We start from the raw sequence: 14587 nt of genomic DNA on the forward strand, positions 1-14587 counted from the left end.
CCTGCCTTGCCTTGCTTCTTTTGCACCTAGCCTCTCAACCAGAGATAACAGAGTCACAGTACTACTGTATTACCATGCTGTTTAGTGCAGACACAAAACCAAGAAGCTTGTCATGGTTGTCAGTAGTTCTCTGTCAAATCAAGAGATATAGCCTTCAGTTAGGAGGCCTGAGCACAAAATGTCAAAGGCAGCATCTGATACCAGTCCAGGGGATTGAACATGGTCTGTCAGTCACTCAGGATTGTCAGAGTCAGGATCCTCTCCTCATTAGGAGTCAAATGTTGGGCAGCCCTCCAATCAGTTTTTTCTGCCCTTTTGTGAGCTCCTTTCCTCTTGGAATAAGGGAGAGGGAGAAACAGATATTAAAGGAGTTGGAAGGTAGTGGTGCAGCTGTTATCATTGGTGCTGGCAGGAAAGTCTCCCAAGTAAGTGAGCAGGGGGTTGGGGTGGGTGAAAGCAAATGACAAAGCTGCTGAAGGCAATAGAAAATGTGGTAGAGGAGAGTAACAACAATCAAGACACATTTCATTGGCTGTAAAGCATTTTGAAACAACTAGTGATCATGAAAAGCATGACGAAAATGTAAGTTTTTCTCTTTATTTTTATTGCCCTCTCTTCCTTTTTTTCTCTAATTCTCGTTTTTTTTTCTGTCTGCAAAAGCTTGATCAAATATTATAAGTTTTGAAGAAGCTTTAAAAAATGGGAAGAGAGTTAAACAAGTTAAAGAGATTGATCTGAACTTCAGTCACAGAATCAGCTCGTTAGTGTTGGAGAACTGGAGTTCACAGGCTAGAACATTCTGCTTGAATAAGATCAGATGAAGATTTGTAAACAAAGACAAGTGGTGCATTTTCTGCTTTCATCCTTGCTTGCCCTTATTCAGAATGATATGGTGCAGCTGTTACCAAGAACAGCTGAGAGTGGTTGAAATGTGGAATGTCTGAGTCTGGAGAGTCGGACAGTTTGACTTGTAATTTCTGTGCTTGGATTTTTTTTTTCTCTCTGTGATACTGTAGTTCACTTTCTCTTCAATCTGCTGGATTCATCTAAATTTTATGTAGATCACTGCTGAGCATGTCAGACTGCAGAAAGGTTACCAAACAACTCTTGTCCAATGTGAAGCCATCTTAGGAGCAGAGAAGTCATTCCATGTGGCCACAAATTTGGGTTTCATTATTATGGGAAAGGACAGAGTTGTACAACCTTCAAGGCAGTTGCCCCATAAATTCCATCACACTAAATATTCAGGTAACACAGGTTACATCATGACTGTACTGAGGGGATATGTCCCTGATTAATTTGCATGTGAATACAATTTTCCCTAGATGCCCTCTTTTCGTGGTGCAGGGGCTTATGAATATATAGGCAGAGGTATTGTTTTCTTTGAACATTAATCTGGTAAATCTTCACTAACTACACATTTTGGATTCTTCATGCACTGTGAATTGTTCAGTGCCCGTCCTTATTAACTATTAACATAATTCATGACATCTGGGTAACACTATCCGAGCTGGTGCCTACAAGCTTTGCTGGCAAACAATTGGCAGTCTTAGCTCTATATCTTTCTTAATCTGTAAAATTGGGTTCCTCTGTGCTTGTGTCTCATGCTCTGCTGCTTTATTTAGCTGCCTGTTCCAATACTTACTATTACAGACACTCTTGAGAATTAAGTATGAGAGAAAAACATCATGAGCCAAGCAGTGTCATGACTGAGAGTCTCGTTTTTCCAAGAATCAAAGTGAGTGAGGCAAGCAATTCTCCTTTCACAACTAGTTGACTCTAGTTTGTTGCTAAATTGCTTTGCCAAAATGCTATTTAAATCCTGGCATCTCAGACTAGAGGCACTTATAATGTGAAGCACCAAACTGCTCAAATTTGTTTTTTTTATATTTAGTCATATTACAGATGAGCAAGGCATGTTGGCTTGACTTAAAAATCACACAACACCACGTTATACCAGTTATAGTCTAACAGGTTCATTTCAAATAAACCTGTTAGACTATAACCTGGTGTTATATGATTTTTAACTTTGTCCACCCCATCCCAATACCAGCGCATCCACATCACGACTGAAGGGAGTTCCAAATATTGTCTCACGGAGCCATCAATTCTTCCTTATTCCTGAGTTTGTAATGGGAAATCTATTCCACATAGTGACCAACATTAGTTTGGAGAAAACTTTCTGGCTATGACTCCTAAAATTTCAATTTATTTCTGAGCACATAAAGAATGAAGTACACTGGATTGACAAAAACAATCTTTTCAAATTTTAAAACACACCCGCTAAAGTCATACAGTTTAATTGGAAGTAATATTCCAGGTCAATTGTTATTAACGTTGTCATAATTCTGGAATTTCATCTGTAGTATTTACATTTCAGGCATCTATAAAAAGCAATTGTAGGTGAAAAATAATCATAACAACATAGAATGATCCAATTAAAATGGCTGTCAATTTATATTACTACCTTAGTCACATTTCATTATGTCAGAAAAAATGAAGACCAGAGACAATAAACCCTTGAAAAAGACATAATCAGTTTCCTTCCTAACTTATCAAAAATAATGATTCAAAGTATCCAAAGACAATCATCTGGGACCATGAAACCATTGCTGAGAAGCTCTGCAAATAGAAGCTAATTAAAGCTTTTGGAATATGCAATGGATTTTTGAACTACTGAATGACAATTGTGAGGAAGTCAGGTCACCAGTCAAACTTTGTGTGTGTGTCCTAGGACTTGTGTGACAGAAGGTACCAGCAGGAGTCAGAAGAAGCTGCTTACCCTTATTCCCTCTTTCAACCTTACCCTTCCTTTGAGCCCTGTCAGTCAATTCTTATGTGAATTCTTACAAACAGACAAGGAATTCCTGAAGAAAATGTTTCTCTATTTCTCCAGCAACGTTTTTAGAAAATGAAGGAACTTTCCAATCACATTTTGAAAAATCATCTCATTGAGAACTGAAAGTCAGAATTGCAACTGGACCGTGACACCAGCCAAAAATGTGAGTTGACTCTTGTTTGTATAATTTAGTATTTGGCTAAATTTAGCGATCTCTATTTTAAATCTGTAATTGTGTGAATGGATTTCACATGAATGTATTGTGTCTTGGAATTATAATAACCATTTAATATTTTCATTCAGGTCAATTTCAAAATAATAAACTTGATCTCTTACTTTGCTAAAACACAAGAAAACTTGACAAGTTAGCTCTTTGCAATGAGCACACAAAGAGTGAAGTACACTGGATTGACAAAATTAATCCTTTCAAATTTTAAAACATACCTGCTAAAATTAAATGAGAAGAAGCATCAAGAAAACCATCCCATCCTTCCTCACTGATGGTAACACTTTTAACATAACTTTTCCCATGTCTGTTGTCTAGACTAAGAAGTCCACATTTCTCCAAGAGTCCCCATTACTTAAAATCTTGAACTAGGAATTACATTTATGGTCATGTTTTGCACATCCTCCAGTACTTAAATGCCTGCATCTGATTCTTGTTGGCCAGTGCACCAGGGGGAAGATTTCCCTAGCCCCAAGGAGGAGGAGTTGGAGGCAGGTGAGTCCAGAGAAGAAAAATGAGGAATGACAATTTTAAATGGATCTTTAATGCATTCCCACCACTGGGGAGGTTTCCTTAATGGCAGTGATCTGGATCTGCTGTCCAGACCATGGAGGTGGCCAGCCAGTTGAGGTGATAATGGACCCAATTAGGTTTTTTTTCCACCATCAAGTAGACTTAGCTGTCATCTTACTACAAATGACTTCCCTGCACAAGCTGAGTCCATCAGAGTCAGGGGCTAAATTGCCCAGTGACAGCACAGAAGATAGAAAAGGCCGTGCCTGTAGCCCAATCAATTGCTGTGCAGCAGTTTCCCCACAATTCCCACATTCCACCAGCTTTATGAGTCTTTATTGCAGTCCTGACACAAAGTCACCTCCTTACAGAGAACTCTTATTGCTCCTGACTTGCCTCAGCAACAGTCACCTTTCTGGTGGAGCTACACAGGCACAATAATTATTAGGACTCTGGTTGGACCAGGGATATTAAGAGTCTGCCAACTGTCATTAGTCAGAAGGTAACCACTTAGTGGCTAATTCAGAGGACATATCTTGAAGGATTGTACAATCCAATACAATGTTAACAAGTGTTGGCTCAGTATATTCAGTAAGTCCTGATGTCAGGGTTCTGACTACCTGCAAATTAAGCACAAGATTCAACATGCTATCTATCAATTAAGTTTGATTTCTACTGTAAAGTTTTTTTTCTGTCATCATCCAATTGGTTTTGATAATCAATTAATTTAAATTGATCATCAATTTATTTCTGGTTGAGTAAATATGTCACAATTAAAACACAAGTATCAGTATTAGTATCCATTTTCAAAGAGCTAGGAATAATTAATAACATTTAACACTGCTTTGATGTTGAGCTGTAGTTATTTGTCACTGCTTGATTTTGAAAAGGGGCCATTTTAATCGGGGCTGGCTTGCATCTGTTCTTGGTGAGAGAACCTTATTCCTGCCAAGTAAGTGAACAGCAACACATAAAATGATTACATAGACAAGATGTGACCTTTGGATACCAATGTGATCAGTATTTCAGTCAATTAGGGCACATTAGTTGCCAGGTGCAGATCTTGAATCACAAGTGTAGTTGAGTGGTGTGGGAAATTTTTCACTCTTTCAAAAATAAAGAAGACATACATTAAAAATGTGTTGGCAACACACTTCACTGTTATAGCAGTGTATGCAAGACATTATAGGTTCATGGAACTAATTTTTTAGATAGGTTCTTTGATTGTGCAAATTGTACCATGACATTGAGGGTGGCCAGACCACCAGGGTGTTTTGTTTTTATTTCAGAATCTCAAAATCATGATCTAAATTGTAACAGATTTTTCAGGTTAGTCACAGATGCTGGCAGAGGCTTCTTTTTAAAAACTTTATGTGATTCACCATTTGTCTATGATGGGTTGCATGTGCTGCACAAGTACCGTACAATTTGGCGCAAATGTCCTGAATAAAAGAGCTTTTAAAAGTAATAGTTGATCAATTGTGATAGCACATGTGATAAGTGAATATGGCCACTCTCTTTGCATTGGCTTATTTTTCTAAACAACTGCTCAGAGATGTTATTACACTTTCATGGAACAGATGGGACTTCAATCCAGGTGTCCTGGTCAGAGTGGAAGGAGATTCTCATGGCCCAGCTCAAACACATGGGTCACTGTGGGTAATATCTTTTCTCAGACAGACAGAGCTAGATGGAGAGTAAATATTCTGTGAATTGGGGTAAAGCTTATTCCTTTTAATAATTTTATTCCTTTGTTAATAATCCAAAGGGACCTAAGTACAGAATATTCAGTACAAGCTCTTTGGAGAAAAATGAAAAAAAGGGGGCCACACGGTGGCACGGTGGTTAGCACTGCTGCCTCTCAGCGCCAATGACCCCGATTCAATTCCCGCCTCAGGCGATTGTGTGGAGTTTGCACCTTCTCCTGTGTCTGCATGGGTTTCCTCCGGGTGCTCCGGTTTCCTCCCACAGTCCAAAAATGTGCAGGTTAGGTGCATTGGCCATGCTAAATTGCCTGTAGTGTTAGGGGAATGGGTCTGGGTGGGTTTCGCATTGGCAGGTCGGTGTGGACGTCTTGGGCTGAAGGGCCTGTTTCCACACTGTAAGTAATCTAATCTTAAAAAAAAATCCTATATCCCTCTATTCACCTCACCGACAATAGTGCTCCAGTAAATTGTTTTCAATACATAAATTGGATGAGGTGTCCAATGCACAGAAAACATGGATAATTCAAGAAATGCACAAAGCTTGAGCGGATTCCTTTTGTTGAAAAAAATGGATTGCGGCATACTTCTCACAACCATAAGTGAGTCAGATTACGGGCACAACTGATCATCTTGCATTTATTATTGATATAATTAGTAGCACACACAGAATACTTTAGTAAGTGCAAACAATTGCATCTAACAGTAGATGTTCCATTTCGGTTTTTCAACTTCAAGCTAGTTAAGTACAGTTTGCATTCTACCTATCATGAGCAGCCAGCGCAATATATTTTTGAATTGATCAGCTAGTCATTGGAGCATATGTCTTAATTGCATCATACTGACACTGAAATTCGAGTGCAACATTGCTCATTTGGGTAGTAGGCAGAACATCTTTTTGGATGGAAAGCTGCATCTTATTAGTGGAAAAATACCACTCACATTGCCAGCAGCAGTGTGAAATGACTTGCTCAAGTTATCTTAAATTAAGCAATTTATCTTAACATCTTAAAGGCTCTGTCTTTCCAGGATAATTTCAGTTAGATCAGGCCCTATTTGATCTGAAAGTGGCCGCTTTTAATTCATTTCTGAACCTAACAATAATTTGATCAAGATTGCTATTGTCCTACAGATTAGGTTTGATGCATTAGATCAGATTCCCTTTAGTGTAGAAACAGGCCTTTCGGCCCAACAAGTCCACATTGATCCTCCGAAGAGTAACCCACCTAGAATCATCTCCCCTTGACTAATGCACTAGCACTACGAGCAACTTAGCATGACCAATTTACCTAACCTGTACATCTTTGGACTGTGGGAGGAAACCCACGCACACACAGGGAGAATATGCAAACTCCACACAGACAGTCACCTGAGGCTGGAATTGAACCCAGGTCCCATGAAGCAGCAGTGCTAACCACTGGGCCACCGTGCCACCCTGATTCTGTTCCTGCACTGAGTTTGCAAGGTCAGGGTCATACTTACATGATTGATGATAATGAAAACAAGAACAGGAGCATAAACAGTACAAATGGTCGATTGAGCCTATTCTAACATTTAACATAATCATGGATGATCTTGGGTTTCATCTCCACCTTCTTAACTGTTGTCCACATTATCTATTCCAGCCTTAGATTATGCAGTATCCACAATCCTCTGACGGTAGAGAATTTCACAGATTTACAACTCTTTGAGCGAAGCAATCATTCCTCATCTCAGTCCTAAATGATTGACACCCTATCCTAAGACTGTTTCTAGATTTTAGATTCCATGACTAGTGGAAACAAGCTCTCATCACCTGCTCAATCAAATCCCTTCAGAACCTTGTATGTCTCAATAAGATCACTGCTTGTTCTTCCAAACTGTACAGAACATGGTCAATAAGATCAATATGAAATTGTGTGTACCTTTCGAGACTAAATGTATAAGTTGAAAGGTGAAGGAGGTTGTACACTTCTGGCTTTGTTTCTCTTTCTATTACCAGGAGGTACCAGAATGCAGCATCAATAAATCATTGGTGGTGTGTCGGCACCACATATATTTTACATTGACTGATTATATCATGCTGAGGGCAACAATCGACAGTTAGAAATCTTGCATGATGATTATAGGAGAATAAGGAAGATGGCAACAAGAATGTAATATGATCTCTCACTCTCTTTGGAGAAGGTGACTTTTCTTATTGATTGTTTTATGAAAGCTTCAATGTTAACTTGTGTTTCATCCGTTTGTACCCTTCTTTGATTTCACTGTTAGAAGTATGCATCCACATTCATTCTGTTGTTACTAACAACACAGGAATTAGTTATCGCTGTGATTGTATTAAAATATTATCATACTACATAGCAATAGTGAGACTCTGACATTTCTATTTGGTTCATTGTGTTATATGATTAACAGCATCTAGAAATAATCTAACTTTTATGGGTCAATAATAATATTGTAAACATATTTATAACTATTTCCTAGATATATGACTGCATTCTAATTTCTTCCTCTATTAATTCTTTCTTTGAGATATTTTATTCACTCTGATATCTCCAAGAAACCTCATCCAACTCCTTTTCACTCAGCACTACATATTCTATTCTCATGTGTTCTCTACCGAAGTTGCTTCAAAGGAAAACAATAAAGCAATTGAAATGACAGAAAATGTAATGGAAAAGCTCTGTAGGTCTGGTAGCATCCATGGAGAAATATGACTCTTCTTTGAATCTGAAGGAGGAGGAAAATGATGACTTTAAGCTATAGATAAAGTGGGATTGGAAGCAATGTAACTGTTGGTGAGCATGCGCAGAGCAAAGACAAAGAGAGTGTTTCTTTTTCATTCATTCGTTAGGTATAGACATTACTGGATTGGCCAGCATTTATTGCCCATTAAAAGTTACCCTTGAGGATATGGTGATAAGCTGCCTTTTTGAACTGCAACTCTCAATTTGGGGAAGATAGACCCACAATGCCATTAGGAAGGGTATTCCAGGATTTGACACATTGACATGGAGGATAAGCAATATATTATCAGGTCAGAATGAATGACCTGGTGTGGAACTTTCAGGTGGTGGTGTTACCTTATATCTCCTACCCGTTTCCATTTTGACAATAGTGGTTATGGATTTGGAAGGTACTATCTAAGAAATCTGCAGTGTATGTTGTTGACACTGCTGATACTGAGCATCGGTGCTGGAGGGAATAGATGCTTGTAGATGTAGTGCCAATCAAACAGGATGCTTTATCCTGGATGGCGTCAAGCTTCTTGAGTGCTGTTTGGGCTGTGTTTATTGAGGCAAGTTGCAAGTATTCTATCACACGCCTGACTTGTGTCATATGGATGGGCTTTGCGTAGTCAGAAAAGGTGAGCTGTTTTGTGCAGGATTCATTTCCTCTAACCTGCTCTTGCAGATACAGTAATTAATGGTAAGTCCAGTTCAGCTTCTGGTCAATGGCAACCACTAGGATGTTGGCGATGGGGAGATTCAGTGAGAATAACAAGGGGTGATGGTTATCTTCTTTCTCATTGAAAATATCACTGACTGGCACTTCTATGGCATAAATTTCACGAGCCATTTGTCAGCCCAAACCTGGACAGTATCCAAGGCTTGCTGCATTTCAACACATACTGGTTCAGTATCTGAAGAATGTCAAATCGTCCTAATATTGTGCAATCATCAGTGAACATTGCCACTTCTGGCCTTTTAATGGAGCTTAGGCCATCGATGAAGCAGCTAAAGATAGTCGGTTCTACTACATTAACATGAGGAGCTGCTGCAGAGGTATCCTGGAGCTGCGATAATTGATCATTAACAACCAGGTTCTTTTATGTTAGACATGATTCTAAACAATGGAGAATTTTTCTCCCTAATTCCTACTGACTACTTTTTCTCAGGCTCCTTGATGCCACACTTGGTCAAATACAGCTTTTCTGTCAAAGGTAGTCACTCTCACCTCTCCTCTGAAGTTACAGAATCACAGAATCGCAGAACTGTCCCAGCACAGAAGAAGGCCTTTCAGCCCATCATGCCTGGACTTGTTCCATTATTTAATGTCAATCTCCTCCCTTTTCCTCATATCTCTGCATGCCATTTCTATCCAAAACAATCATCCAAAGATCTCTTGAATGTTACAAATTCACCTTGCCTCTCCCACATTTTTCCAGGCAGTGCATTCAATACATTGTGTGGAAAAGATTTTTGTGCACTATGCTTGCTTCATTTACATATTACTTTCAATCTACTCCCTCGCTTTTTTCTCTTTTAAAAGTGGACACAGCTATTCCCTGTCCTCTTTACCCAGCTCACTCAAGATCTTGAAAACCTCTCAAAATCTCCACTCAGCCTCCTTCTCTCTGAAGAGAATAATCCACCATCTTTGATCTATCCTATTAACTGAAGTTTTTTTTATTTCTAGAACCACTCTTATAAATCGATTCTGCACTTGCTCCAATGCGTTCACATCTTTCCTAAAAGTGGTGCTCATAATGGTACACAGCACTCCAGCTGAGGTCTACCAATGTCTTGTACATGTTCAAAATCACGCAACACCAGGTTATAATCCAGCTGATTTATTTGGAAGTGCTGGCTGTCTGAGCGCTGCTCCTTCATCAGGTAACTAGTGGAAGCAGGATCATAAGACACAGAATTTAGAGCAAAAAATCAGGGTCATGCAATTAAAACGATATACCTCAATTATCTGAATGACACGGGAGTATTTTGTTTGGATAATTGAATGTTCGGATAATACAGTTTAGCCAAGCATTGGGATCTTGCGATCATATTCGGATAATTAAAAATTCAGATAATCGATGATTGGATAATCAAGGTTCCTCTGTATTGAATAAACCTAGATTACTGTTAAGTCTTTCATCTTTTAGAATGGGTTGTGGGTTTCAGTTCATTAATATGTAATCCCAGAATTTGTTTTAAGTCACATTCTCGAGATAATTTAAGGTTTTATAAAGAAAGATGACATCTCAGCTCAGACAATGTATTAAAGCTATGAGGTTAGAGTCTGTCTGTATCCCAATCTTGAGTCAGACTGGTTCTATTTCCAAAGTAGGAATTTATAAAATGTTATCTGCATTGACTGCCTGCAGGTTATGTGCTTTTTGAGCAAAAATAGAATATATCTGCAAATTTAATTCTGCAAATGCAAATTCGTCCCATAGACTTATGTGTGTGTGGGCGTGCGTGTGCATGTGAGGGACAGAGTGTGAAAGTGTGCATGTGAGTGTGAATGCATGTCAGAGAGTGTGTGTTCGTGTGCAACAATCGCCAAACAGGGATGTTCCTTCCAAGCTGTGGAACACTTCCGTGGTCAGGGACATTCAGCCTTGGATTTTCAGGTGACGATCCTCCAAGGTGGACTTCAGGATTTGCAACAACTCAGAATGGCTGAGCAGAGGCTGCTGGCCAAGTTCAGTACCCATGGGGATAGCCTCAACTGGGACCTTGGGTTCATGTCACACTACAGGTGACCCCACTACACTATACACTCTCATACACAAATACAACACACACACTCTTACATACTCACATAGACCCTCTCTCATTCACATGCTCCGTCTCTCTCAGACACACACACACATACACCCCCCATACTGACAGCTACGCACACACCCTCTCACAGGCGCATACTCTGCCACAGCCCCACACACACACTGTACCAAGCATACACAAACACAAACACACACTCTCTCATGCGCACTCACACTCACACACGCACACTCAGACTTTCTCTCTCTCCCTCACATGCACACACGTGCGGGCACAAACGCACACACACACGCACACACACAAAACACACACACACACACAAGTCTATGGGATGTATTTGCATTTGCAGAATTGAATTTGCAGATACATTCTGTTTTTGCTCAAAAAGCACACAACCTGCAGGCAGTCAATTCATATAACAATTTATAAATTCCTACTTTGGAAATAGAACTCAAGATTGGGATACAGATAGAGTCGAACCTCATACCTTTAATACATTGTCTGAGCTGAGATGTCACCTTTTTTGTACAAAACATTAAGTTATCTCGAAACCGTGATTTAAAACAAGTTCTGGGATTTACATATTAATGAACCGAAACCTGTAATCCATTCTAAAAGATGAAAGGCTTAACAGCAATCTAGGTTTGTTCAATATATCTTTTTAATTGCATGACACTGTGATCGTTTGCAATAAATTCTGTGTCTTATGATCCTGCTCTACTAGTTACCTGATTAAGAAGCAGTGGTTGAAAAGCTAATACTTCCAAATAAATCAGTTGGACTATAACCTGATGTTGCGTGATTTTTAACTTAGTCCACCCCAGTCCAACACAGCTCCTCCACATCATTGTACAAGTTCAACATGACCTCTCTGCTCACTTCTTTTGTCCATGTTTAAATCAACGCTGCAATAACACGATCAAGTAGAGTCAGCATAGTATCATGAAGGGAAAATCATACCTGATAAATTTATAATAATTCTTTGAGGAGGTAACAAGCAGAATAGATAAAGGGGAAGCAGTGGATGAAATCTATTTTAAATTTTAGAGCACACTTAGTAAGGTACCACAAGTTAGACTAAGCTAAGAGCTGTGTTATTGGAGGTAATATACTAGCATAGTTAGAGAATTGGCTAACTAATAGATGGCACAGTATTCAGATAAGCTGGACATTTTCAGGATGGTAACTTAATGGAATACCACAGGGATCAGTCCTGCAGTCACAATTATTTACAACATAGGTTGATGACTTGAATGAGGAAAGTGAATGTAGAATAGCCTTGTTTGTGTCTGACACAAAAATAAGAGGAAAGGCAAGTGGGGGGATGACACAAAGAGTCTGCGGAGAGATATACACAGACTAAGTGCGTGGGAAATAACTTAGCAGATGGAATATAATGTAGAAAGTGTGAGCTTATGCATTTTGGCAGGAAGAATATAAGAGTTTAATAGCTCAGTGAACAGCCTGTTGCTAACTAAATGCTGCTTGAAAGCACTGCTAATGACTCCTTCCATCATTTTGTTGATAATCAAGAGCAGACTGATGGGGTGGTATTTGTCTAGCTTGGATTTGTCCTACTTGTTGTGTACAGCATATGTCTGGGAATTCTTCCCCATTTTCAGTTTGATGACAGTATTGTAGTGCACTGGAATAACTTGGCCATGAGTGCAGTGATTTCTGGAGCACACATCTTCAGTACAATTGCAGAGTGTTGACAGGGCCCACATGCTTTGAAGTATCTCATGCCTCCAACCATTTCTTGACAGCATATAGACCGAATCAAATTGGCGGAAGGCTGGTCTCTGTCATGCTGGAGACTGCTGGAGAAGGCTGAGATAGATCAACTACTCAACACTTTTAGCTGAAGATTATTGCAAACGCTTCAGCCTTACTCTTTTCGAATAAAATAAGTCAAAGAACTGCAGATGCTGAAATAAACAAAAACATAAATAGCAGGAAAAACTCTGCAAGCATGGCAGCATCTGTGAAGGGAAAACAAAGCCAATATCTTGAGTTCAATGACCCTATTTCTGTTTTCTCTCCACAAATGCTGAGAGATCTGAGATTCTCCAGCAATTTCTGTTTTTGTTTGCTTTTTCTACTTATCCCTCATCATTGAGGATGAGAATATTTGTGGAGCCTCTTCCTGCAGTGAATTGTTCATTTTTCCACCACCATTCACAACTGGATGTGACTGGAATGGCGAGCTTTGATCTGATTTGTTGGTTGTGGAATTACTGAAGCCTACTTATAACTTGCAGTTTATGCTGTTTGTTATACAGTGGTCCTGTTTTGTCAGTTCACCAGTTTGACACCTCATTTTTCAGTATGCCTGGTCTGGCTCCTGACATGCCCTCCTGCACACTTGAACCAGCTTGATGGTCACAGTAGAATGGGTATATACCGGTGCATGAGGTTGTAGATTGTAATAAATATCCAATGCAAAATTTCTTTGAATGGGCAAACAAATAAAATGTCTCCTCCACAGGAGATTTCCATGCTTGCTCAAGGCTACGGGTTCACTGAGTGGCACACAATATCTGGAGGCTTTGTTCTGGACAACAGGAGGACTTAGTGAGGATATTGGTGAGGATTTGTGGGAGATACAGTATTATACTGAGTAGGGAAATGAGAATATTCATCAGAAAGTTCATTATCTTTACCACGCTGTAGTGCAGCATCATTGGCTCTAGCAACCTAGGCAGGACTTATTTAGCAACAAGTTTCCATTGAATGAAGTCATCATTCATCAGCATTCAGTGAATATATTGATATTGCAGTGTCCAGTAGCCACTGGTTAAGACCAACTATAAATGCAGCTGACCAGCTTGTTCTTGCTTCATGTTTCCTATTGTTTAATATGAGTTAAGTTTACACATTGATGGAAACTTTAGAGAATCTGATGCTCCCTCATTCAATCTTGACAAAGTTTATTCATTTCATTTCATCAGCAGTATACAAAGAATAGCTTTCCTTCAGGTCAGGTTAGAATTTTGGGTGGTGTTAAGAGTAGTGAGCCACTTTATTTACACCCTTACAACTGCAGCTAAAATAATAGTTGATCACACAGCTGATGATGAATAGTGAACATACATTTAATAATGTGATCCTTGGTTCACAACAAAATTTCACCCATGCCACCGATGTGCTTTCAGAAAATTTTGTTTCTTCTCTCCGCCATCTTTGTTAAGTGCAGTGCTGGGGTTTGCAGCAGGTTTAGAGCAGCCTGCCCTATCATGGAGCCTGTTGGCCTTGGAGATTTGCGGCAGGAAATCCCAGGGGCATTTGTGTCTGCAGAGCCCAGAAATACTGAGAATGTCTTGGCTAGATACAAATTCACCCTCTCAACTTCTGGGGTGCCTGCCTGTGGTGGTTCCACTCTTGGCTGAGTGCTTACATGCACCACACTGTCTCCTTGTGAGAAAGGGCACCTTGTGGAAGATCAAGGTCCGTCAAGTCCATGTTGGCTTGCTGCCTGTGCTAAGCCCCCAATGATGACAGTGATGGAGTGCAGGTCTGTGCACATATGTAGAAGACACTGACTACTCTGCATGTGGCAGTTGCAGTCTTCCTGTAGACAGGCAGACACAAACATACTGGAGCAAATATGATATAGATGGTGTAGATGCACTCACCCAAGCTTTGATCCATTTTTCTGAGTGTCCATGGCAAACCTGCCAGTTGTTCCTGTGTTAGATTGTACATGTTGATGAAATCATTCGTGACTAACACTATAGGTCCTCTCCTGCATGATGCCAAGCAGTTGCCTGGTCGTTGGCCATCCTCTGAGTACCAGTGACCTGGGGAACATTTCCTTGGC

General features: G+C 39.8%; 1 long non-coding RNA gene across 1 annotated transcript in view; it reads left to right on the forward strand.

Moving 5' to 3' along the window:
- The first annotated feature begins 373 nt into the window (after nucleotides 1–373).
- The window catches only part of LOC140481803 (uncharacterized), a 36892-nt gene continuing 22678 nt past the window's right edge, over nucleotides 374–14587 (forward strand). Inside the window, exons 1-2 of the long non-coding RNA XR_011961609.1 lie at nucleotides 374–582; nucleotides 2897–3002. This is a non-coding gene — a long non-coding RNA (uncharacterized lncRNA). The remainder of the gene's footprint in view (nucleotides 583–2896; nucleotides 3003–14587) is intronic.

Source organism: Chiloscyllium punctatum, chromosome 10, assembly GCF_047496795.1.
Source record: "Chiloscyllium punctatum isolate Juve2018m chromosome 10, sChiPun1.3, whole genome shotgun sequence".
Taxonomy (NCBI): domain Eukaryota; kingdom Metazoa; phylum Chordata; class Chondrichthyes; order Orectolobiformes; family Hemiscylliidae; genus Chiloscyllium; species Chiloscyllium punctatum.